The sequence below is a fragment of the Symphalangus syndactylus genome, chromosome 4 (genome assembly GCF_028878055.3).
Source record: "Symphalangus syndactylus isolate Jambi chromosome 4, NHGRI_mSymSyn1-v2.1_pri, whole genome shotgun sequence".
NCBI classification, from domain to species: Eukaryota; Metazoa; Chordata; class Mammalia; order Primates; family Hylobatidae; genus Symphalangus; species Symphalangus syndactylus.
In genome coordinates this window covers 128,126,005-128,152,386 of record NC_072426.2, presented here as the reverse complement: position 1 = coordinate 128,152,386, position 26,382 = coordinate 128,126,005, and the positions used below count along the sequence as shown (strand labels likewise).

The 26,382-nt window shown below is 38.7% G+C and overlaps 1 protein-coding gene and 1 long non-coding RNA gene across 6 annotated transcripts in view; one reads left to right on the top strand and one right to left on the bottom strand.

Annotated features, from left to right (window-relative positions):
* RBM46 (RNA binding motif protein 46) overlaps window positions 1–4,654 on the bottom strand; it is a 51,506-nt gene extending 46,852 nt beyond the window's left edge. For 2 of the 5 annotated variants that reach the window (XR_010120572.1, XM_055276208.1), the window contains exon 1: window positions 4,443–4,611. The gene's annotated coding sequence lies outside the window, so the exon portion shown is untranslated. Of the gene's footprint in view, window positions 1–3,900; window positions 4,007–4,442 lie in introns of those variants that run through there. The other 3 variants (XM_055276207.2, XM_063638301.1, XM_055276206.2) reach the window with 3 other exon arrangements.
* LOC134736507 (uncharacterized) lies at window positions 4,003–24,959 on the top strand. The gene is made up of 3 exons (XR_010120573.1): window positions 4,003–4,087; window positions 15,364–15,577; window positions 24,843–24,959. It is a non-coding gene; the product is annotated as an uncharacterized lncRNA (long non-coding RNA).
* Window positions 24,960–26,382: the final 1,423 nt, after the last annotated feature.

The window sequence follows — 26,382 nt, the reverse complement described above, 5'->3', positions numbered from 1 at the left end:
GAAGATTTTGTAGTAAGAAAATATTAGAACTGCAGGTGGACCTTAGATGACCTCCAATACTCTAGACAAGAAAACCAAAAGCAAATACGGTGAAGAGTTCTGCTTAAAGTCACAAAATTAGTAATCGAAAAGACCAAGAGCCCAAACCATGGAGCCTCAGAAATTCGTAACTCTGAACTCTCTTCCATAATTTAGTCCAGAGAGTCTTTAATGGCCTCGACATCCCACAGGATATCATACTGGCCCACTACACTAAAGATCATGTTGATAAAATGTGAATAGGGAATTGCGAGATATGTATTTTTTAAACATGCTACAGGAAAACAGTGAGAGAAAAAATAAGAATCTAGTTAAGACTGTTGCAAAAGTTTTTGCCATTAAAAGTAACGGCAAAAACCGTGATTACTTTTGCACCAACCTTAATATGGTACCTTACATATGCTACTTACTGGTTATAGAAGTAATAAATATGCTCCCATTTTATCCAAAATGTAGAATTTAACTTAATAAACAAGACTTTTTTTTTTTTACTACAATTCATAGCTACCTCCAAATGGCTGATTTCTGCAATCCAACCCCTCTCTACAATTACCTTACACATCTATTTTTTGGGTTAATTCATGTCTCTAAAGTTCTATTTTTAAAGAGATTACCTAGGTTCTTACGTTGAAATAACAGGCCAGTCCATACACATTAAAGGCTCCTTTTACTAGATAATGACTAGAAACATATGCTAGACTTTGTATATCTCAAGAAATCTCAGTCAAAATATTATAAAAGCTTGAAATTACAGAAGTAAAAGACACACAGAAGAGTCACCAATCCTGTACTCTCTTTAGAAAAAAAAAAGCGTTATCTCAAAGCCTCCAAAACAAAATATATGCATGTGTATAATTCACAAGAAAATTCAAAATTCCCTAACTTTAACATATTAATTTAACAAAAGTATATTTCTAAAAGAGGCAAAATTCAAGAATAGCCAGAGAAATATAATCAAATCTAAAACAAGCATACAATACATTCATTCTAAAATACTCCAGAATCAACCTGTTACCTAAATATCCAAGAAAGCACATCTATCCTATACATTAGAGCAAAACTGACATACCAATTGAGGCTTCCAGACTCAATTTGTCCTCTGCCACTTTCAGGTGTGGAGTCACACTACAAAGCGTTCTAAAAACTTGTTTCCTTACCCTGCTGACCCAAGTAATCCAAGTAAGAGAAGGAGGGATTCTGAGCAGGAGAATGACAAAAATGGTTTTGCAAACTGGGAATGAGAAATTAAAAGTTGTGCCATATTTAACTCTAGCTTTCAGATATGTATTTTTTTCCCTAAACTGTGGACTTTCAAAGATTCCTCTCTAGCTCACTTTCAAAAGAAAAAATAGAAGGAAAAAACCTCTCTAAGGTATGAAGCAAAAGGCCAAGACAGAATAATAAATCACAAGCTATTCAAGTAACAATCTGAATCAAGCCTTTATCTTTAAGTGCTAACTATATCTCCTTTAATTTTAACCTTCTTAATAATTATCAAAAATATATATTTTCAAATTTGTACTGCCTTTCAAAAATAGGAAGTATATTAATAAAAAAAGACAAGCACAATTTAAGCAAAACATTAATGAAAATTATTTAAAGGAACTGTGTCAGCTGTACTAACACTACTTCAATTGAAACTTCATCTTCCAAGTTACTGTAAAAATTTAGAAAGCTGTGAAAGTGAACATTATATAATCTTACTGTGGGTTTTAAAAACTCAATGCAATAATGAAAAAAATTAAGAATATCAAAATGTGCCTTTATAGGTGCACATTAAATGTTTATGACAGTCCTTGAATTACATGGTACTAAACTGCTGATTTGTTAGTTCAGTTGTCATTTAGTACATGGAAACCATGGTTGCCAGGTCAATGGAGGTTTTCGGTTTGTTTTTAAGCAGCAATTCATTTTAGTGACAGACTGCACTACAGCCAACATGGTTGGAAAATGAGAAGTTAATCAAAAGTGTGTGGATATGGAAGTCTAAAATTATTTCGAAATAAGTGTATAGATGGATCAGTTCAATTCCATTTTAAGTTGTTTTTATTAAAGAATGAGAGCACATTTTATTGCTAGAAGTTAAATATATAATGGACAAAAAGTTTTAATATTAAGTTTAAATTCAGAATGACTTAAAAATTGAACTACTTAAAAAAACTGTAATACTTTTAAAAAATATTGCTTTGAACAAAGGTGTATATGCTCTTTGAATTCAGGATAAAGATATTTACATATTCTTGTCCAAATTAAGTACACCATTCCTTACACAAGGTCCTTCATAATCTGTTATTTTAAATCTGTTACCAATTTGAACACAGAGATCACATTTTCTTGCCTCATCAATCATCGGGTAGTAAAATGAGAAATAATATTCGGCATTAATATGCAAATCTGGACAATTTTTACAGCAATTACTTGATTTGTATTCACAAACTCTACTTAAACTGACATGTCTTCCTTCTCCTAACAATAAAATAACACCATTAAACCTGAGGCTTAATTTCAGTCCATAAACTGGGTTTGTTCTCATTAATAATCCTTGTTTCATGATATATCCAGTAATGCATATATTTTAAGTGTTGATATGTATTATATTTGGCAATAATATTCAAGTCCATTACTCCAACCTCAAGTGAAAATTAGCAATCAAAGCAGTGCCTTAAGCAGAAAGCATTAATATTTAGTGATTGCAGCACTGTCATCTTTATGTCTATAAAGATGCAAACAAATTTTATTAACAATGCAAACAGATGCAGACAGATGCAAACAAAGTTTAAAGTAGAATGTTTTAAATGTGTGCCCTGAAAACAAGTCTATCATTAGACCCCCATAAGGAGATTCAATTCTGAAAAGATCCAAATGGAAGTCTGTCAAACTATATATACATCATGGTGATTCTTGAAACGAAAGTATCTTCCCATTATTTAAACAAGCAAAATTCTACCGACCCTTGAACATGTCCTTTATATGTTATTCTCCTTATACACGCAACATATCCTGCTTCCTGGTTATAACGCCATTCTCAAACACAAAATCATGCCAATTTTTAAGAGGAGCCAAGACTTAAAAAGCTCGGCGGCGATGGTTCACGCCTGTAATCCCAGCACTTGGGGAGGCCGAGGCGGGTGGATCATGAGGTCCAGAGATCGAGACCATCCTGGCCAACATGGTGAAACCCCGTCTCTACTGAGAATACAAAAATTAGCTGGACGTGGTGGCGCGCGCTGTAGTCACAGCTACTCCCGGAGGCAGGAGAATCGCTTGAACCCGGGAGGCGGAGGTTGCAGTGAGCCGAGACCCTGCCACTGCTCTCCCACCTGGGCGACAGAGCGAGACTCCGTCTCAAAAAACACAAAACAAAAAAACTCCTTATGATACTTCCTCTTTTATATTTGCCTGTATTAGGATTAACACATAACATAAAGGTTACGGGGAATTTATCAAGAATTTACAGTTAAAGCTTAAAGAACTTAAATATTACCTAAGCTAAATTTACATAGGAGAAAACTGGTGCCCAAATCAAGCAGCTTCGAAATATCTCAGAATATCAACGCCAGGATTAACTCCCGCTGGTTCTGTGGTTTTTCCAGCAGCTCCAAAGAAACATTTTTAAACTAGTGGTTTAAAAACTACCAGATGTCAGGAAACAAAGGTGGTGCCACGACGTGTGCTGCCGTCCGTATGTCGGGGTAGAGGCTAGCTATCTTCCCTGTACAACCGCGGCCTCCCACTGCCCACAGCCCAGCACACAGGAGGTACTTGGGTTAGAAACAGGAAGGAGACAAAGGCAGAGTAAAGTTCGAGGCTCAGCCCGGGCTAGAACTTCATGAAAACGACGAGGAGCCCGCTAAAGCTCACCCAGCCTGAATTCACTTCTGAAACGAGACTGCTGAATCTCACCCAGCCGTCGGGACGCCCCAGACGGCGTCCCAAAGCCTCCAGGGGACGCGCGGGCCCTACAACGGCCAGGCGGCGGCCCAGGCCTGCAGCGGTCGTTGGTCGTCGGCGTGAGCGTGTCAGGAAAATAACACGGAAAGCAGCACAGGTGGGAAGCAGCCGGAAGGCAGCGGGGGAGAGCGGAAATAAGGCGGAGAGCGCAGGGCGCCGCGGGGCGGAAGAAGCCGCCAGAAGCCCCAAAGAGACTGGCCGCTGGGCCCTCACCATGCAGCGTCTGGGTGACGGCGAGGGCGCTTTCTGGCCAGATGCTGCCGGGGCGGGAAGCAGCGTCTCGGACACTTGCCCTCCCACTACTCGACGGGGCTGGGGAAGGACTAGGGGTGAACCCCGCAGCCACCGCCGCCAGCCCCCACTGTGTATTCGGCGTGAGAGTGAGCCAGGCACTGTATCCAGCCGTTAGCAGTGGCCTGGTAGTGACCCCGTTTCCCCTTTCCCCTCCTCACCCCTTCGGGTCTCCAAATGTTGGTCCTAAATCCCGGGGCCCAACGACCAAAAACCGCCGCCACCGTTTAGGGGACCAGTCGGTCAGAGCGGGGGGGGGGGGGGTCGCCGCAGGGGGAGGGAGCCCACCGGGAACGCTCGCGCTGGTCCTCGTGTCTCCACTGGTTTCCCAGCGCGCAGCGCGCGCGGTGGCCTAAGCAGCCCCACGAGGAGTGGTGCCTCATCCAATCAGGGATTAGCTTCGGGGCGGGGCGAGGAGGAGAGAGTGGGGCTAGTCAAAGTGCTTGGAGTGACAGGCATTTCGAGCAATTGGGGTGAAGAGAGCGATTTTTTAGGGTGTGGGTGGGCACGTAATAATAAATGAAGGTCCTACGTGCATTGTTTAGGTGTTTGAAGACAAGGGCTGTAGTGTGAAATTCCGTACTTAAGGGAAAACATAGATGTATCGTAATGGTTCTATTTCTTGTTTGATGTAGTCTTGTCGTAAACTGCTAGTTTGACGCAAAACAACCACTGCTAGTTTGGCGCAAAACAACCACATATATCCGGTGGACCCTTAAAATTAAGGGCTGGGGGGAGGTGGGTTATAAAGCTAAAAGATGGATTTGCAAATAGGACTAGAAGTATAAAGTATAAGCGTTTTAAATGACTAAGAAAATGGGTTAAATGAGGAGAACTAGCGATAGGCCTGACGCTACCACTAATCAGCTTGCAGAGACATTTGGCAGAGGCGAACTGCCGAACTGGTTTCTATGCTCCTGTAAAACCAACTTTCACAGATAGGGTTGTTTGGCATTCTGTATGCATAACTTCAGTTTTGCTTCCTTTGAAGACAGCTCGAGATTAAATGCAGACAAGGAAAGAAAAAACCACCTTTAGGAACCAACTATTTATCTATAGATAATATTAGATTCATGGAATATTAGACAATAAAGAACCTAGCTCGTGTAGATTTTCTAATTAACAAGGAACTTCATGCCCAGAATATTCACCGAGTAACACGGATCTCCTTATTCCCAACCTCAAGGTGATTTCTTCCACATTAACTCCTAATGTATTTTCTCCATATGTTCAAGGAACTAATGAATGTCTACCAATTTAAATTTTGTTAAAGTATATTTTTAATTTTTAAATATACAACAGTGAGGAATTAGCAGGGATTTTGGAGCCAGACAGACCCTGTTTAAAGTGGGGATTGTGAGAATAAAATAATAAATGATATTAACAAATATCGAGCACTTTTAGATGCCAGAAACAATCCGAAGGACTTTTCATATTTTCATTTAATTCTCACAGTAACTTTGGTAAAGTTGCTAGCCCTACTTTGTAGATGGGGAAACAGATGCAGAAACCTTAAGTAGTTTGGGCAAAGTCATATAGCAAGTAAGTGGCTCCAGTTTGAAACCTACAGACATAATTACTCTACTGTACTGTCTCAAAATACGTCCAGAAGCAAGTAGAAAACTTGGCATAATACTAGATGCACACTGGAAGCTCAACAAATATTTTTTGTAAGCCGTCTGCCCTTTAGTCAATGAATACAAATGTCATTTTATATAAGATGTATGCATTCAAAATAAAGCAACTAGAAAACCTAGACTGATAGACCTAGTTGGCTTTGTTTGACATGTCACCAATTCTCTACCTCGGGAACTGTGATTGTTATATTGATTACTATTTTTTGTTGCTCTTTTATTTCTCCAGAAAAAGATTCTCCGCATTCTTCATTTTCATGTCGGTACCTTCTCAATTCCTAGTAATTAATTCTAAATACGTGTGTTGAAGGTTAAACTGTCTGAAATGAGGTTAGGCATATTAGTGTAAATTTAAAACAAGTAATTTCTAGGAATTGTTGTAAGATCCTTAAGGAGTCACTAGGTGGAGATGTGAGGTACAAAGATTGTTCTTGGAAATAGCCTGAAAGGTTGTTGAACATTGCTGGTTTTCTTGTTTCCCTTTTTGTCTTTTTTCTCCCCAAGTATAAAGAAAACCAAATAGACAAGGGCTTCTCAACAGGCATTACAGTCAGACCATAGAACCTTGCCATAGATGAGACAGTGTTGTTTAAAGACCCTTCCCATACTTAACATTGTATGTCATTTTGGTTAGATTTTGTCTAAGTTTTTATTATCCAAAAGTTTATTAATAAGTATACTTTTCAAATGCTATGAAAACTATTTTCTGCATGTACAGTTAAAGAAATGACCTTTAACTTTATTTCTCAAGGCTCCCAGAAAAAGAGATCCAAAACACTTTTATCAGCTAGAATTCTTCAGTAACAGGTTCCAAATTGGATTTGTTTTAAGATTATTTGAGCTTATGGGAAAAGGTGACCCAAATGAGTAAGAAGGAAGACGATAAGCAATGTAAAGGTGTTTGTGACTAAAAAGAAGAGTTGAAAGATACTTGGCATACAAGGGAGAAAATAGAAGGGGATCTCTGCAAACACCAGAAAGAGAAATAATAGTGACTGTGTGACGTGGGAAGTAAAAGTTATCAATAAAAAATTGGAAGGAGCTGGGTGTGGTGGCACACACCTGTAGTCCTAACTACTCTGAGTTAGGCTGAGACAAGAGGATCGCTTAAGCCCAGGAGTTTGAGGCTGCAGTGAGCTATGACCGTGCCACAGCACTCCAGCCTGGATGATAGAGCGAAACCCTGTCTCAAAAAAAAAAAAAAAAAAAAAAAAGGAAGAGATGCAAAATTCAAGTGGTTAAAAATACTCTAAATACATGTATTTTCCCCATATAAAATGCAAGCTTTTATATCACTTAGAAGTTATTTTCATATACATTCTGCAAAATATACCCCCCCACAAAGGAAAGAGAAGCAATGGGAAATCTTTAAAATGTTTAAAATCCAACTTAGTCCTCTGTTCCACATAAATGAGCCTGTGCAGTGGTCTGGTTTATTTTCCATGTGTTGGAGCTTCTTCAGCTTCCATTATCACTGTGGCAGTGATATGACACAGATCCACCAAAAACATGGCAGCTACTTGCATGTTTATAGGATTAATGATCTACAGCACATCGCTCAGGAGCAAGGAACTCTTTAATGTGGTGAATCTTCAATTGAAATGTCATCTCAAACCTGTTTTGGAAGTGTGGATTTTGGGTTTTGTTTTATTTTATGTGTGTAGTAAGTATGTTTATTCTAATTCACTGACCCTTACTTTCTTATCCTGGTTTAATGCATTCTGCCTGACAGATGAATTTGAACTTTTCATTATACTGGAAGGTGAGCATCAACACCAAGATGACTACATGTGGTGGGAGAGGCACATTAACATTGCTTTTTTCCAGTTATGGTGATGAGCCATATTTACATCCTGTCAGTGTACCTCCTATGATTAACAACCTCACTTCCCAAGGCAGCAAATCAGAACTTGAGATCTTCTTCACATGTAGATAATGGCCTATATATGGACCAAACCCATGACCAAGGCCTCAGTTGACATAGGGGCAAACTAAAGGAAGTACTCATAAAGCTAACCCTTTTCAGATTGGTATTAGTTGTTAGTTAACGTCAGGATCCACTTATCTAATTATTAAAAATAAATACATAAATAAACCACAATAATAGAAATAGGTGATGCCAGAGGAAATACGCTTATTTTTCTCTCAGAGATCTAGGATTAACTCACAACATAAGAAACTAATATATGAAATAAAAAAATAAGTTTCTGATAGTGAAGACTGATTAACTTTGGTTGAGAGAGAATGTGATTAAATCTTTCCTGTCTTATCTCACTTGATAAGTTTGGTAGTGTGCTTCCCTGGGTAACAAGTTACAATGAAAACTAGAGCTGTAAGACACCTTAGCAACCATTTGGCTGGGAAAGCTGAAATTAACTTGCCCCAATCAAAGAGCCAGTTTAGCAGCAATACTGGATCTCCAACTCCTCTCTTCTAACTTTCATTCTGATACTCTGGTTCTCCCAGAAACTTTTAAATTGCATTTTAAGTTTTTTTAAGCCATCATAAATATATTCCATGAAGAAAATTATTTTGGTTGAGGACAGCAGGGCCAGCATTGGTTCAGGCACTTCAGAACACATGGCCATGAAGGATGTTTGAGGCAAAGCACTTTCTTAGGCATGACATTTCTCTCTTAGCACTCCATGGATGGCATCTTCCCTAGATGATTCCAGCTCTGACAGTCCAACTCTGTCATTTGTCACTGCACAGGAAGCAGAGAGAGACTCCCACTTGGTGCCCAAGAGGGCACTTTGCTTGCATTTCTCAAATGCAGGAAATAAGGAGAGTCCATGGAACTCGAAGGGGAAAGAGGAATGCAATTATGACCCATAATGCAGTCTGGGTTCCAAACTAAGCATCAGATCTTTCTAATGAGTCACCGTATCTCTCTTAATTTGCATTGATCAGCTTGTATGCCCAATCCCTAGGGCATCCCTGAAATCATGGGCTTTTTATGTTTTACCACTTTTTACTTATTCCACTCCAATTCTGATTCTTAATAAATTAGATAAATTTCTCTCCATCTGTGTCTTAACAACACTGAACTACTAAACCCTTCTGACGAAAAAAAAAAGAAAAAAGGCCAAAAAGCAGTCTTGTTCTGCTGTCAGAATAATTAATTCAAATGTAAACTTTCAAAACATCTATAATCTGTAATTCTGGTTTTCATTAAGACTGAGTCCTGTGGCCCTATGTATGTGGGGCAGGCTAACCAGACTGAGTTAGAACTTCCTCTCTGGTGCAGTCCAGTAGCTCTGTGTAACCCAAATAGAGGTCTTTAGTTCTATTAATAAATGTTATTCTATGAGATAGAATAACTCTGTAGTATGTGTTTAGTGGGGTAAAGATTGGGTGAGTAGTTCATAGGTCAATTAGTTGGAGGTTCAAGGGGTAAGAAGGGGAGTGATCAGTGGAATGACTAAGATGTAAATTCGGAATGATTGTTCAGAAGATTGATTCAGAAGATCAAATGAATGAAATGAAGCGAGAAGAGAAGTTTAGAGAAAAAAGCATAAAAAGAAACGAACAAAGCCTCCAAGAAATGTGGACTATGTGAAAAGACCAAATGTACGTCTGATTGGTGTGCCTGAAAGTGACGGGGAGAATGGAACCAAGTTGGAAAACACTCTGCAGGATATTATCCAGGAGAACTTCCCCAACCTAGCAAGGCAGGCCAACATTCAAATCCAGGAAATACAGAGAACGCCACAAAGATACTTCTCGAGAAGAGCAACTCCAAGACACATAATTGTCAGATTCACCAAAGTTGAAATGAAGGAAAAAATGTTAAGGGCAGTGAGAGAGAAAGGTCGGGTTACCCACAAAGGGAAGCCCCTTAGACTAGCAGCAGATCTCTTCGGAGAAATTCTACAAGCCAGAAGAGAGTGGGGGCAAATATTCAACATTCTTAAAGAAAAGAATTTTCAACCCAGAATTTCACATCCAGCCAAACTAAGCTTCATAAGTGAAGGAGAAATAAAATCCTTTACAGATGAGCAAATGCTGAGAGATTTTGTCACCACCAGGTCTGCCCTAAAAGAGCTCCTGAAGGAAGCACTAAACATGGAAAGGAACAACCAGTACTAGCCACTGCAAAAACATGCCAAATTGTAAAGACTATTGATGCTAGGAAGAAACTGCATCAACTAACGAGAAAAATAACCAGTTAACATCATAATGACAGGATCAAATTCACACATAACAATATTAACCTTAAATGTAAATGGGCTAAATGCTCCAATTAAAAGACACAGACTGGCAAATTGGATAAAGAGCCCCCCATCAGTGTGCTGTATTCAGGAGACCCATCTCACATGCAGAGACACACATAAGCCCACAATAAAGGGATGGAGGAAGATCTAGCAAGCAAATGGAAAACAAAAAAAGGCAGGGGTTGCAATCCTAGTCTCTGATAAAACAGACTTTAAACCAACAAAGATCAAAAGAGACAAGACCATTACATAATGGTAAAGGGATCCATTCAACAAGAAGAGCTAACTATCCTCTATAGATATGCACCCAATGCAGGAGCACCCAGATTCATAAAGCAAGTCCTTAGAGACCTACAAAGAGACTTAGACTCCCACACAATAATAATGGGAGACTTTAACACCCCACTGGCAACATTAGACAGATCTACAAGACAGAAAGTTAACAAGGATATCCAGGAATTGAACTCAGCTCTGCACCAAGCAGACGTAATAGACATCCACAGAACTCTCTACCCCAAATCAACAGAATATACATTCTTCTCAGCACCACATTACACTTATTCCAAAATTGACCACATCATTGGAAGTAAAGCACTCCTCAGCAAATGTAAAAGAACAGAAATTATAAGAAACTTTCTCTCAGACCACAATGCAATCAAACTATAACTCAGGATTAAGAAACTCACTCAAAACCGCTCAACTATGTGGAAACTGAACAACCTGCTCCTGAATGACTACTGGGTACATAACGAAATGAAGGCAGAAATAAAGATGTTCTTTGAAACCAGTGCGAATGAAAACACAACATACCAGAATCTCTGGGACACATTTAAAGCAGTGTGTAGAGGGAAATTTATAGTATTAAATGCCACAAGAGAAAGCAGGAAAGATCTAAAATTGACACCCTAACATCACAATTAAAACAACTAGAGAAGCAAGAGCAAACACATTCAAAAGCTAGCAGAAGGCAAGAAATAACTAAGATCAGAGCAGAACTGAAGGAGATAGAGACACAAAAAAACCTTCAAAAATTCAGTGAATTCAGGAGCTGGATTTTGAAAAGATCAACAAAATTGATAGACTGCTAGTAAGACGAATAAGAAAAGAGAGAAGAATCAAATAGATGCAATAATAAATGATAAAGGGGATATCACCATCAATCCCACAGAAATACAAACTGCCATCAGAGAATACTATAAACATCTCTACACAGATAAACTAGAAAATCTAGAAGAAATGGATAAATTCCTCGACAAATACACCCTCCCAAGACTAAACCAGGAAGAAGTTGAATCTCTGAATAGACCAAAAAGAGGCTCTGAAATTGTGGCAATAATCAATAGCTTACCAACCAAAAAGAGTCCAGGACCTGATGGATTCACAGCCGAATTCTACCAGAGGTACAAGGAGGAACTGGTACCACTCCTTCTGAAACTATTCCAATCAATAGAAAAAGAGGGAATCCTCCCTAACTCGTTTTATGAGGCCAGCATCATCCTGATACCAAAACCTGGCAGAGACACAACAAAAAAAGAGAATTTTAGACCAATATCCCTGATGAACATCAATGCAAAAATCCTCAATAAAATACTGGCAAACCAAATCCAGCAGCATATCAAAAAGCTTCTCCACCATGATCAAGTGGGCTTCATCCCTGGGATGCAAGGCTCGTTCACCATACACAAATCAATAAATGTAATCCATCATATAAACAGAACCAAAGACAAAAACCACATGATTATCTCAATAGATGCAGAAAAGGCCTTTGACAAAATTCAACATCCCTTCATGCTAAAAGCTCTCAATAAATTAGGTATTGATGGGATGTATCTCAAAATAATAAGAGCTATTTATGACAAACCCACAGCCAATATCATACTGAATGGGCAAAAACTGGACGCATTCCCTTTGAAAACTGGCACAAGACAGGGATGCCCTCTCTCACCACTCCTATTCAACATAGTGTTGGAAGTTCTGGCCAGGGCAATTAGGCAGGAGAAGGAAATAAAGGGTATTCAATTAGGAAAAGAGGAAGTTAAGTTGTCCCTGTTTGCAGATGACGTGATTGTATATTTAGAAAACCCCATCGTCTCAGCCCAAAATTTCCTTAAGCTGGTAGGCAACTTCAGCAAAGTCTCAGGATATAAAATGAATGTGCAAAAATCACAGGCATTCTTATACACCAATAACAGACAAACAGCCAAATCATGAATGAACTACCATTAACAATTGCTTCAAAGAGAATAAAATACCTAGGAATCCAGCTTACAAAAGATGTGAAGGACCTCTTCAAGGAGAACTACAAACCACTGCTCAACGAAATAAAAGAGGACACAAACAAATGGAAGAACATTCCATGCTCATGGATAGGAAGAATCAATATCATGAAAATGGCCATACTGCCAAAGGTAATTTATAGATTCAATGCCATCGCCATGAAGCTACCAATGACTTTCTACACAGAATTAGAAAAATCTACTTTAAAGTTTATATGGAACCAAAAAAGAGCCTGCATTGCCAAGACAATCCTAAGCAAAAAGAACAAAGCTGGAGCCATCACCCTACCTGACTTCCAAGTATACTACAAGGCTACAGTAACCAAAACAGCATGATACTGGTACCAAAACAGAAATATAGACCAATGGAACAGAACAGAGCCCTCAGAAATAATACCACACATCTACAACCATCTGATCTTTGACAAACCTGACAAAAACAAGAAATGGGGAAAGGATTCCCTATTTAATAAATGGTGCTGGGAAAACTGGCTAGCCATATGTAGAAAGCTGAAACTGGATCCCTTCCTTACACCTTATACAAAAATTAATTCAAGATGGATTAGAGACCTAAATATTAGACATAGGCAGTACCATTCAGGATGTAGGCATGGGCAAGGACTTCATGTCTAAAACACCAAAAGCAATGGCAACAAAAGCCAAAATTGACAAATGGGATCTAATTAAACTAAAGAGCTTCTGCACAGCAAAAGAAACTACCATCAGAGTGAACAGGCAACCTACAAAATGGGAGAAAATTTTTGCAATCTCATCTGACAAAGGGCTAATACCCAGAATCTACAAAGAACTCAAACAAACTTACAAGAAAAAAACAACCCCATCAACAAGTGGGCGAAGGATATGAACAGACAGTTCTCAAAGGAGGACATTTATGCAGCCAACAGACACATGAAAAAATGCTCATCATCACTGGCCATCAGAGAAATGCAAATCCAAGCCACAATGAGATACCATCTCACACCAGTTAGAATGGCGATCATTAAAAAGTCAGGAAACAACAGGTGCTGGAAAGGATGTGGAGAAATAGGAACACTTTTACACTGTTGGTGGGACTGTAAACTAGTTCAACCATTGTGGAAGACTGTGGCAATTCCTCAAGGATCTAGAACTAAAAATACCATTTGACCCAGCCATCCCATCACTGGGTATATACCCAAAGGACTATAAATCATGCTGCTATAAGTACACATTCACAGGTATGTTTATTGCGGTACTATTCACAACAGCAAAGACTTGGAGCCAACCCAAATGTCCATCAATGATAGACTGGATTAAGAAAGTGGCACATATACACCATGGAATACTATGCAGCCATAAAAAAGGGTGAGTTCATGTCCTTTGTAGGGATATGGATGAAGCTGGAAACCATCATTCTCAGCAAACTGTTGCAGAGATGAAAAACCAAACACCGCATGATTTCACTCATAGGTGGGAATTGAACAATGAGAACACCTGGACACAGGAAGGGGACCATCACACACAGGGGCCTGTTCTGGGGTAGAAGGAAGGGAGAGGGATAGCATTAGGAGATATACTTAATGTAAATGACAGGTTAATGGGTGCTGCACACCAACATGGCACATGTATACATATGTAACAAACTTGCACATTGTGCTCATGTACTCTAGAACTTAAAGTATAAAAATAAATAAATAAATAAATAAATAAAAATAAAAGTGTTCCTTTAAAAAAATAGGAGTGGAAAGACATTTGTAATGTCTAGAGTTTAGAGAAGTCTTGGCTAAAGTATGCTGAAATTGATGGGCATGTGACTCTAAAATTAGGTTTTAGACAATCTATGTGGCTCTTATTCATTTATCCCGTGATGGAAATTATGGTGAAGCTTAAATTCCTGCATATCCTAAAGGAAATTTTTCAGCCAGCCTTCTCTTTAGCCTCTGAAAGTATTCTTAGCTGGCACAGAGGACTTCATCCTCTTCATCACTGAAAGAGTGGTTCAAGGGCATGTTCAACATTGCTCAACAAATATTTGTCTGGAACTTTCTGATTTCTAATCATGATAGCAAGTCTAATGAGTTGTACTTCAAAACATTTTTTGAGTCAAATTGATAAGGTGGAAATACAGTGGGCTTTGGAATGAGACAAGTTACACTGTCAAATGCTGGCAGTGTAACTTCGGACATGAATTATTTAGTTTCCCAAGTCTCCACTTTTACATAAGTTACCTTTCTTTTTTTTTTTTTAGCAATATTATTTACCTTGTCTGATTGTTGTCTGGAATAAGTAAGATGCTGTGTCAGTCATGATGGGCTGGGTTATGCGCAATAATAAACAGTCCCACAAATTCCAGCTTAAAACAAAGTGTATCTCTCTGTGGAGCTGTGGTGTCTGTAGCTCCGATCCTAAGCAGTCATCCTTCAGCTCTTTACTCAGGAGTCAAGACTGATGGAGCATCACTGGTTGTTACATTGCAGGTTGCCATGACAGAGAGAAAGGAGACTCTGCAGGATCCTGCATGGGCAAGTCAGTGCTAGGTTCTAAAATTGCAAGTCTTTTTCAGGTACAGGCTGTGATACAGGTGGTGGTTAATTTCAGATTCACTGTATCTTCTAAGAAGCTGGTGCAGAGTCCTCTTCCTCATGCAGGTTACCTTCTGGGACATTCCAGCATCTGCAGGGCCGTTAGGATTACAAGTACCCATGTGCCTGCCCCTTTCTGGCATGGAACCTGAGAATGGACAGTCATAGTCTGGTGGGATCAGCCCATCTTTGATCAACTTCCAGATCTGCTGGCTAGAGTTGGCATTGACTGTTTGGTTGGTTTCATTGGGATCCTGTGAGGCCTTTTTGTCATGGCAGAGGTTGCTGGAGGCATGCCTCTTCGGTTGCCTGAGCAAGATGCATGGCTGTGGCCACGGTACTCAAAGAAAAATAACATATCTGACTTTTTTCTTTTAAAAATTACATTATCTTTTAGGTGAATGAGAATCAAGCAGATTTTCCTGGAACACATCCACAAGCTGAAGGCAGAGAAGGCCTGCAAGAAGCCCCTGGCTAACCAGATAGGCCCCCAAGGTTAAGACCAAGGAAGTACAGGAGTGCCCCGAGGAGCCACTTCAGGCCAAGAAGGAGGTAACCAAGACTCTGTCCAAGCAGGAAGAGATGAAGACATGGAGGCCCCCCTCTCTTATGTAAGCGTGGTGTTTGATAGGGTTTGGCTCTGTGTCCCCACCCAAATCTCATTTCAAGTTGTAGTCCCTGTGAGTCCAGGGAGGGTCCTGGTGGCAGGTGACTGGGTCATGGGGGCAGTTTCCCCCATGCTGTTCTCATGATAGGGAGTTCTCACAAGATCTGATAGTTTAAAAGTGGCAGATTCCCCTGGACTCTCTCTTTCTCCTGCTGCCTTGTGAAGAAGGTGCTTTCTTCCCCTTCATCTTCTGCCGTAATTGTAAGTTTCCTGAGGCATCCCCAGCTATAGGGAACTGCAAGTCAATTAAACGTCTTTTTTTTTTTTAAATAAATTACCCAGTCTCAGGTAGGATCTTTATAGCAATGTGAAAATGGGCTAATTATATCTATCAGTCACTCAGTAAAACAAGCCTTCATCTGCCATAAGAGAAAAAGATAACATTGTAATTAGCTGAATAAATATGTGTTGGATTTTGTTTTAATAAGGCATGTGTAAGTTGATTATGTACCATTTGTTGCCATGTCTGAACACAACCTCCTATGATATGTATACACAAGGTTAAAAAAAACACAAAACCTAGATACTGTTTAGGCTGAGAACTAGAATGACCACAGGGGCGGTCAGCTTCTCACCTATGGGGTGGACACTGTTGGTTAAAGTTTATAAGAAGTCACTCAGTAAAGATTTAACACTAGATTTCTCTTTACAGTAGAAACTTACCTCACTAATTCAGATTAAAAGGAGGAAAAGGGATTTTGTCTTGAGAAAAAATTAAAATATTTTATATGTCCAGACTAACAATAAGCATTTACCATTTTATACAGAAATTTGAAAAATAAATTCTGACCAAATGACTTCTTTTAAGAACAGATTTATTGAATACATAAGAGTGATTTATAGTTAGTGTACTTGCAAGTAAATGGGTATAAATAAATGACTTCTTCAGAAGTGTTTGGGATCCTTAAATGATTGTCTAAAGTAATTTAAGTATTCTGTCTTGTACCCTTGGCCATGCTACTAATTTTTTTAAACTCTGGCAGAATTAAACCTTAGCCCATCCCTGTCAGGAATATCACAAAATACAAATTGTTGAGATCTGAATTAATGAGACTTTAGGTATATCAGTACATAACTTAAAGCCACTGTGTTACCGGTCTTAGTAGTGACAAGGGAATAAGCAAATTGAATGTGTTACCAGTTGTTAATTCATACTGAGGTTGCCAATTTACGCATTAAGAACTTAAGAATAAAGGAAGTAGGGATTTAACACAATGGGAGAAGATACTGAATGAGTTCTTTTATTTTTTCCCTTTCCCACCTCCTATGATAGATTTATTATTTTTCTGCTGGTATGAAAATTATATATTCTATTTGACTAACCCACTACAACCTATACCTATCAACATTTGTGTTTTCTTTCTGATTAAGACAGAGACTTCAGAACTCTCTCAGCTCCCTGTTTTCTTCCCCACTTCACCAGCCAAACTACAAATACCTGCTTTGTTGCTGTTACATAGAATTTTAGTTTTGGATCATCACATGCACACATACACACACACACACACACACACATTTTTTCTTAAAAATTATTTAAATTAGTTATTTACTCAACCCTTATTCCTATATGACTGCCTAGATTTATTTCTCTTAGGATATTTTTTCTAATAGTCTTTTCAAAATTGGGCTTTGAATACAAACTTTCTGAGCCTTGAATGTCTGACATCATCATATTTCTTGCTCCATCATTTTTAGATATTAGTTCTTCTGTGTATAAATTCTTTTTACATCAGTACCTTGAAATAGTACATCATTATCTTTTTTCCTCCAGTGTTATTATGGATGAGTCTGATGTCAACTTAATCTTGTTCTTTTGAGGATTTTATGTTCTTCCTTTATGTAATCACTTATTATTTCTCTCTCTTTGATCTTAAATTTTATCACAGTGTGTCAAGGTATAGGGTTTTTTTCGTCTATTTTGTTGAATTCTCTATGATAATCCATCTGAAGATTGAAATCTGAAGGATCAGAGATTTTTATCTTTCTTTGATTCTAGAATATTGTCAGTCTTTTAATATTTCCTTCTTTCTACCTAATTGTTTTTCTCATCAAGGTTTGCTGTGAGTTACGTGACATGTTTGTGTCTCTCCTACATCTCCCACAAATAGCCCTTTTATATTTCCTACTCTTTAAAATAGTAATAGCTTATATTTATGCAGGATTAGTTATTTGCCAGAGACTCTTATGTGTACTGTGCATATATTAACTCATTTAATCCTCATTACAATCATATAGTGTAGGTACTATTGTTATCTACCCATTTTATAGATGAAAAAAAGTCACTACATATTAGTTAAGTGAATTGCTCAGTGTTTCAGCTAATATTTGGCAGAGTCGAGATTTGAACCCAGGCTTCGGGATATAGGGTTGCACACTTTTAACCACTACGCCGTGTGGCCTTTTATTTGTCCCTGATGCTATTGGTAAAGTTCTTTGACTTTGTAGGTTTCAGCTCCTAATTAACTTATTGATTGTATCTGTTCTGCTGTTTATCTTTCCTGTTGAGATTTTATTTTAAATCATATTTTTAATACACAACTGTTTCCACCTATTTTTTTTTAAATAACTACTAGTTCTTGCTTCATGTTACTGTTAGCCTCCTTTATTTCTTGGAGAATATATGTTAGTTTATTTTCATTTGGAAGATATTAACTTAATCTACTATAGCTTCTTTATTGTGTAGGCATTGCCCTATCTGGTTGTCTAATATTCTTTGTGAGTTTATAGTCACATCTGCAGTCTTCATTAGTAATGTGAATTGGCGGCAAGGGACAATGTACCCTTCTTGGTTATTTAAGGAGTCAGCAGCTGGCCATCAGCCAGTAGGGTCTTCCTATGTTTTAGTCATAGTACCCAGTGCTCGTGGGATGAATAGAGAAGAAGGGACAACTCCAGGACCTGCCTCTATTTTTATCTACTCTTCACCACAGCCAACGCTGATGTAACTCTCCCACTAGGTGCCCTAGCTGTGCTGACATTTTCCTGCTTCTGTGTCAAAGTTGTATTCCACCCAGTAGAATTTGTGTGATGAAATTATATCACACAAGCTCTTCCCAAAATTTCGCCCACGATGATGTCCACCCTGCTACATCTTGACTGCTGTTTTTTGCCAAAACATTTTTAGTCTTCTCAGGGTTTCTCACATTTTTAACAATAGGTTTTTAGATCCTTTGAGGTCTGTCTTGAAATTGTGACAACTCCAGGGTTTGGTCCTGGGGAACTGCTTGCTGCCAATGCAAAGTAGCCATCTAATGAGGAACCAGAAACCCTGAACTCAGTCGTTAAAAAATATAGAAGTGGGAAGAGAATGTTTTTGATATAATACAAATAAACAATTCATAATGTAAATGAAGATTATCCCTCAGCGGTACTCAATTGGTAAGCTTATTTTGTCATTTCTTGCTAATGGTACATACAAACCTGTAAGGACGCACTCCAAGGCTTCCCTCTTTTTTCATCACTCCATCTCCTTAGAGGAAGTTTAATGGAGGAAGTATAAATAGACTATAAATGGAACTTGGCTTCTGTAACCATCTTCTGCTATTCTTTCTTTCTCTTTTCCCATCATGCAATTAGGGTGACCTGGAATACCAGAAAGTGGGCATGGTGGGGTCCAGGGAATGAAAAGCTGGTTATGGATTTGGGCTTGTAACCCTGGCCCCAACGAACTGACCTGGTGAACATTGGACAAATGTGGCAGCACTGGGTTTTCATTCTGTTATTAATTTTGATGATGTTTGAAGAAGTAATTGAAAAATGGGTAATTTTCAGAAAAGTGATCCCATTTTCCCATTTATTAAAATCCTAAAAGAATAGGTTTAAAATAATGTATTTTATAAAGTTTAACAGGTGTTTTATCTTCTGGACAGAAACACACAAGGAAGATGAAACATTTAATAAAAGGAGAAAATACAGGCCAGGTGCAGTGACTCACACCTGTAATCCTAGCACTTTGGGAGGCCAAGGTAGGTGAATCACCTCAGGTCAGGAGTTCAAGACTGACCAATGTGGTGAAACCCTGTTTCTACTAAAAAAAAAAAAAAAAAAAAAAAAAAAAAAAAAAAAATACAATATTAGCCAAGCATGGTAGTGCATGCCTATAATCCCAGCTACTTGGGAGGCTGAGGCAGGAGAATCACCTGAACCTGGGAGGTGGAGGTGGCAGTGAGCCAAGATCACACCATTGTACTCCAGCCTGGGCAACAAGAGTGAAACTCCATCTTAAAAAAGCAAAAAGGAGAAAATACAAATCATAACTATCATTTATTGAGCACTTACTTTGTTAGACACTGTACCAGAACTTTAAATACCTTATCTCATTTATTCTTCACTACAATTCTATGAAAAGTGCTATTATTATCTCTATTTTACCTAGAAGGAAGCTGAAGCTTAGAGAGTTTCGGTTTCTTTGTTTTGTTTTGTTTCAGCAATCAGTTTATTGACTTATAGAGTCTGTCAACTTACGTAAGCTGACAGACTCTATAAGGAATCTGGAAACTCAGGCAAATAGCCAAATTGACTAACCCTATTTTAGAAATGTTGGATAATGAATGTGCTGAAGGATGCAGGTGACTATTTCCAGGATTTATAGTGAGAATCCTATAGATCACCAACAGGCATCATCCTTTACTTCTGAGCACCACAAACAACTTCTCATTCAAGTAACTGGTATTTCATTAGCGTAATTATCACAGTAATGAATTGCCATAATGTTGGAAAACATATCTGAGAAGTTGGAAGTTTATTTATAAAGTGATGTCTTGTGTGTGCAGGTATACACATACGTACATGTATATTTGTCCATAGGTACATACATGTCTGTATGTGTATATATATATATATATATGTGTATATATATATGTGTGTATATATATATATATGTGTATATATATATATATATATATGTGTATATATATATATATATATATATATAAAATAAGATACCATAAAAACAACACAGTGAGCACTTAATTGCTTGGTGTGTAGGACTGGTTTTTGTTTTCCTCCCCATGAGACTAGTAGTATTGAAGGACTTGGTACGCCTACTGGACTTATGCTATCCTGGTAGCAAGCTCTGGAAGAGATACCAGAGGCAAAATAGCCACCATATTTGAGAAACTGTATTGTCACTGCAAAGCTGCTGCTCATTGTTTTGTGGTTCAGTCATATATCTAGACCTTTCAAAGAAATAGAAAAATGATCTGCCAGGTGTTCCTCAAGGCTGTCCACAATTAAGAAACATTTTCTCTGGTAGCTTACAGAAGAAAATTAGGGGTGGAAAAGAAGACTTCTCTTAATAATTTATTTATTCTGCAAACTTTGATGAACCAGCCCTATTTGTTATGGTACTAAATCCGGCAGAATACAAGTAAAGGTATAATGTGTACAATCCCTGTCTCTGGTCTATCTCCAAGAAATAATTATAAAATTATTTATAGATCTTGTATCTCATGGCAGCTTTTTCAAAATTTGATTGTGTCCAAGAATTGTCCTAGGTGTTTATCAAAATGCAGATTTCACAACCCTCATATATTTTAAATCAGGAGAATTAGCAAGTGGCATTAGGTCAGCTGCATATAAGAGAACAATCTAAAATAACTTCAACTGCTTGAATAAGTTAGCAGCTTATTTCCTCTGGAGGAAGACAGTCCAAGCTCGACCTGCTGGCACCACAGGGACCCAAGATTCTTTCTGGTTTACCACCCTATGTGCCCAGCTTCCATCCACAGAGTCACTCATGATCTGGAATGGCTTCTTGTCTCTAGCCATGCTGTCCACTTCCAGCCTAGCAGCAAGAGAAATGGGAGAAGAAAACTTTGTATTCTTTCCCATTGAAGGAGGCTTCCTGGAATTCCTGTGCAGCATATCTCCTTTTATTTGATTGGTCAAAACTTTGTCACATGGAAAAGAAGGCCAAGTGTATGGCTAATTCCACTTAAGTCAAGATCATTTTATTAAAGAGGAAAGGGACTATGATATTGGGGTAGCCAACTAGTAAGCTCCAGTAGATGTAGAATGTTGCCCCAGAAACCTGAAATTTTAACAAGCTTTCTGAGAAACTCTGATGCAAGTGGCTCGTGGAATGCACATTAAGTAACAGTATCATAGGAAATCAGAATAAGGGGGAAATTGGCTGATGTTATGGCGGTTTTTTGAAGTCTGTTTGATGGAGGCAGTAAGCCCAAGGAAAATGTACTCTCCTTTATGACGAATATTGGAAAATTGGGTATCAGTGTTAATTAAAAATTTTAATTAACTAAGTATTGCCTTATTATGTGTGTGTTATTATTTCCAAATATTTAGAAGAAACACAGCACACACATGTACACACACACAGCTTGATCTATGTGAATCTTTCAGATGGAAAGACAAGTGAATCTTTCAGGTGGAATCTTGAATGATGTAAAACCTCAGAATTATCAGTATGATTGCTAATTATAACTGAACAGTTATTTTACTTTTCTAAGTTCTGATTTCAGAAAAAGAGGTGTTCGTTTATAAAACATGCTTTGGTTTGTATTCCTGGCTTCTATTATTTAGGCTACACTTCCCTTTTCCCTCCCTCGTCCTTTCCCTGACAAACAAACTTTCTTGTTCAGCAGCTTTGACCAAAAAAAAAAAAAAAGCACTTTACAGCCCATATCCTTTCTCTTCATAAACTGATTGCTTTAAAAGAGCCATCACATCCGGTTGCTGTAAGCCAAGCCAGTCCGGCCATTACTGGAATTTCCAAAAGTTCCAAAAGTTTGGCAGCTGGGTCAGATCAGTCAAATGGAGTGGCTAGAGGGACTAACAGCCAGCCCAGGGCTCATAGTGCCACCCAGAAACCACAGGGCCTGGACATGCTCCCCAAAGTTTGGCAGCAGGAGGGCCAAGCAGCTGCTTTGATTCTGAGAGCTCAATTGTGATGCAGAAGCTAGAAGACACAAGGATCTCTTTAATAAACGTTAGCAGAAAGAATTGATATGTAGGTACTAGGAGGAACACTAGAAACAGTGTTCAGAATATGAAGGGGGTGATACTACCTACAGCCTCTTGGTTAACATTTATTAAGAACGTCTATGTGCCAAGCCCACTGAAGGGCTCAACATACTTTAACCTTCACAGTAATCCTGAGAGGTAAATAGTAATACCCCCATTTATACTAGATAAAATTAAAACAGATAATTTTCAGTGGATGTAATAACTTTCAATGGGGATCATTTTAATGGAGCAAGACAAAAATGTCAGGCCTTTTTGTTTTATCGCAGAGATTTCCCTGTGAAGACTGAATAAACTCATCAGAGAAAAATCATATTGTGGTGAGGAACTGCGAATAAATGTGATCACATTTGTGAAACAATACAGAAAAATTAGAGAACTGAATAACAAAACTTGCAGTTTGACTAGTTATATTCCCATTAAATCTAGAAATAAGAAAATCATTCTGACAGTCTCCCATTAAATTAGATGGTACACAGAAGAACATCCAAGAGAGGAGCAGTTTATTTATTTATTTTATTTATATATATATTTTTAATGATAAGAGTAATGATGGAAATGGGTAATGTAGCCAACCTAAAAGCTCATGTGCTGAATTGATGGGGTTCCTACAAGCAGGCAGTGGGGCAGACACCCTGGAAAACTGTGGTACTCTCAGAGCCAGTCAAATCCACTTCATATTGGTGCACGTCAAAATGGTTTTTTATATGATAGTCATCTGGGCAACAGAAGAAATTTAAGAAGACAGAAAGGAAAAATCCTTTGTACCTTAAACCCAGAGCCAGTCTTAAGAATAGAGATTTCAAACTCTGGGATAAGATAAGCAAAGGATTAAATAGGAAATTTACAATGCATGGAGATAAGTACTAGGTTTATGCACGCATGTAAGCCACAGCCTGAATAATATCACCACTAATACTGTCAGGCATAAGATTGAGAGACCACACACCTACCCTCTGCATTCTGATTGTGAGGAAGACTTGGTGTTTCTTCTTCTAAACCAGAGCAGAAACAGGCACAGCACCTGCTTTGTGCTCAGGTACTCAGTATAAACTTGTTGCAGGGAGGAAGGTAGAAAGAAAAAAGAAAAAGAATGGTTGGTTAGATGCTCAGGTAAGTCTCCTGAGCAGCTAGAAATGAAAGATCTTCCTTACCTTGATTGCCTGTCTATAGAATTTTATAAAAAATAAAATAACTCTGAGGGACCATGAAATTGTATTCATGCTTTATAATTTATGAGTGCTATGTACACCGTGACTACTAGACACTAAGAAACTCCTTTGAAAAGTGTATAATTTTGTTAAAGAGTAAGACAAACTGTAAACAAGGCAAACTCATCAATTTCAAACTTTCAGCACAGAGGTGTTGTGGAGTGGCTTAGCCTCTTGAGCTCTGCCTCCCTCCACTGCCCATTTTATCTATCATCTGTAAGACGGGGTTTCATTGTGTCATCCAGGCTGGAGTGCAGTGGCACGATCATAGCTTACTGCAGCCTTGACTTCCCAGGCTGAAGTGATCCTCCCACTTCAGCCCCCTGAGTAACTGGGATTACAGGGGTGCACCACCACACCTGGCTAACTTTTTAATTTTTTTAGAGACCATGTCTTGCTCTGTTGCCCAGGCTGTTCTCAAACTCCTGGCCTCAAGTCATCCTCCTGCCTCGGCCTCCCAAGTAGCTGAGATTACAAGAACCAGTCTTTGTACTCAGCCTCCCATCCCTCATTTTAGAATCCCTGGTAAAAGAAGGGTGCTGGACCTGCATCCACCAATTGAGCCCCCATCTGCAGAGGGCACTTGATATAGTCTTTGTTTTCCCACACTGCTGCAAATGTTCAGGCTGGCACTTAGTAAGTGCCTAGAGGGGCCATATGAAGCTGGAAGGACTGTCTTTATAAGAATAGACTGGACCACATGGCCTTCCAACAGGCACTGTCATGAACCACTTGCCCTGCCTGTCTTCCACTTTGCCTTCCAACATATTTCCCATCTCCTTGGCTAATTTCTTCTTCAGGACCTCACCATTCTGACCTGACAGTGGCCTCACTCTTGGCTTCTCAACAACATCAGCAAAGATTCTAGGGCTTGGTTTGTAAGTGCTAAAGACTCTGAGGGAGAACTATAGGAGGATTAAGGCCTGTCTACTCTTAGAAAATGGCCAAGACAGATTTCTGCTGAATCAACATTACGTACATCACACATGTAAATGATATCCTTTGATTTGTAACCAGGTCTGTCATTGCAATAGGCCTGGAGGCCTTGAGAAGGATTGCACCATTCCCCACTCGTGGAGAGCCAGGGTGGTCCATTTGCCATCACTGCATCCCAGCTTCTCAGCATTGTACCAGGTGAGTTTCAGCACTATAATTTGGAAGGCACATTTTGTTGCCCAGAAATAACTTTTCCTCATACACCTAGAGAGTAAATCCCAATTACCAAGATGCCCAGTTTAGGAACCTATGTGTGCATCTGTATGTATACCAACAAACAAGATACAGGGATACATCTCTTACGATTACAGGCTTTTGTTTTATCTTAATACCTGTTGTGACGTTGCTTCACAAAAGGAAGTTGCTTTGCCAACAGTTCACTGTGGAATATAGACTGTTCATAATGGTGTCAGCTCATAAACCCCATACTGTCCTCACTGGGGACTGCTGAACATGAAAAGTATGTGGTGTAACTGGGTGCAACTTGCATGGCTACTGTCTTAGCTCAAGCTGCTATAAGAAAATACCATAGACTTAACAGACATTTGTTTCTCATTGTTCTGGAGTCTGAGAAGTCCAAGACCAAGGTGTTGGCAGATTCCATTCCTGGTGGAGGTCCTTTTCCTGGCTTGCAGATGGCCACCTTCTCACTGTGTCCTCACATGGCAGGGAGAGAGAGAGAGAGAGAGATCTGGTCTGTCTTCTTCTAAGGACACTAATACCATCATGGGACACCACCCTATGATGTCATCTAACTCTAATCACCTCCCAAAGGTTCCACCTCCAAATACCGTAACACTGGGGGTTAGGATTTCAGTATATGAATTTAGCGGATACACACATAGTCAGCCCATAACAGATACATTAACAAAACTAAAACCAGGCATTAATTGTGTCAGCTTAAATTTCAGGCTCCAGGGGCAGGCACTGCCATATCTTTCCATACTACTTCCCTAGGTGAGGATTTTAAGAAGTTAAGAAGTGTTATATCATATTGAACTTTAAACTCTATAGTCAAAAAGCACAGGTGAGGTGAGTCAAAAAGCACATTTATTTATTAGAAATAAATGTGTTGCCTTCTCATCATGTCAAGTGGCCACTGGCTAACTGTAGCACTGTGATCTTGGAAAGAAAGTAATGACTATATTTACTTGGTTTCCCTACAAATAGGGCATGTGATATATTACAGAATTTTGAGTGAAAATACTGAGGTATGATTCTTAATATAACATCACTGACTATAGGATCTTGAATAAAACATTTAGTGTGTTTAGCCTCAGTCTTCTTGTTTGTAAAATAAGAATCACAGTTACCTTGTTGGTTAAAATGGCTATATGATAAGCTAAGTCATTTCATATTTATAGGCTCAGTTTCTTCTTTGCCTTATAGAGGTGACAGTTATTAAATGAGCAAACTTATGTGAAAGTATGTTATGAAATAATAAATCCTAAAATGCTATATATTTTCTGAAGCTGTTTTCAACTCAGATAATTGTAACTCTGTGGTCACAACATAACTTTTCCATGAGAATGGAAACTTTTGTCCTTTACCTCTGTAGCCC